The 968-nt window shown below is 40.8% G+C and overlaps 1 non-coding gene across 1 annotated transcript; it reads left to right on the forward strand.

Annotated features, from left to right (window-relative positions):
- Positions 1–437: 437 nt before the first annotated feature.
- On the forward strand, positions 438–511 carry TRNAK-CUU. Its single transcript has one exon. It is a non-coding gene; the product is annotated as a tRNA-Lys (tRNA).
- The last annotated feature ends 457 nt before the right edge of the window (positions 512–968 follow it).

The raw sequence follows: 968 nt of genomic DNA on the forward strand, positions 1-968 counted from the left end.
TGAAGTACGTTAATTTACAGATTTGTTGAATTTAGCTTCAGCATGCACACCAGAATGAAGTGATGATATGTCAAATAAAAGTACGATGGAATGGCCTTGAGCCACGAGACAAAGCGTGGAAAGAACATGATGTCGCGTGCGTGTTCGGTGTGGTGCAAATAAGATGAAACACCATTATATCTTTGTCTACGCACTTTCACCCTTTTAGGTGGCTAAACAGCCACAATGGTATGTTGCAAGGGCCAGCTATATATGTTGTTCCTTTTGGAACTTTTTAGTAACTTTCGTTGGAGAAAGAAACAAAAAGTACATCCTGATTTCATCTAATTGGGGCCTGTAACTGAAATCTACCTGTTGCTTTAATGGAATAGAGGGAAGAGCATTTTATGGTACACGTACTAAATAATTAATGTCTAATGGGTTATTTGGTATGCACAACCCGTCTAGCTCAGTCGGTAGAGCGCAAGGCTCTTAACCTTTGTGGTCGTGGGTCCGAGCCCCACAGTGGGCGATTTATATTCTATTTTTCCCGGTTTTCTGTTTTATATATACTGCAATAATAGCTTTCTACCTTTTTTTTTGAGGGGGAATAATAGCTTTCTACTTCAACAGCGTCAACGATAGCTAGGCCTGAATGAAGTTGGGCCAAGTTTCCTAGAGAGGTACTGGCCAGGTGGTGTTGGGTCTTCCAAAACGAAAAAGGAAATCGGCCTAGCTATCTGGGCAATTGTTGTGGGCTGCTCCATTCCGGGAGTTTTGTAATTCCTTAAAAAAAAGTTCGGATCCCTCCCTTGGTGGAAAATTACTTCCAATTTTAGAGCTACAGTTCTCATGGTAACTTCAGTGTTATTGCTCCATTGGTCCATGCATGTCACGTGGTACGCCGTGCTAATCTTAGAATTGCGCTCATTTTTTTTCTTATCTTATTTTTTGGTAAATGCTATATTATGTTCTTAGTTACTCCCTCG

Source organism: Panicum virgatum, chromosome 3N (assembly GCF_016808335.1).
Source record: "Panicum virgatum strain AP13 chromosome 3N, P.virgatum_v5, whole genome shotgun sequence".
In the NCBI taxonomy this organism is placed as follows: Eukaryota; Viridiplantae; Streptophyta; class Magnoliopsida; order Poales; family Poaceae; genus Panicum; species Panicum virgatum.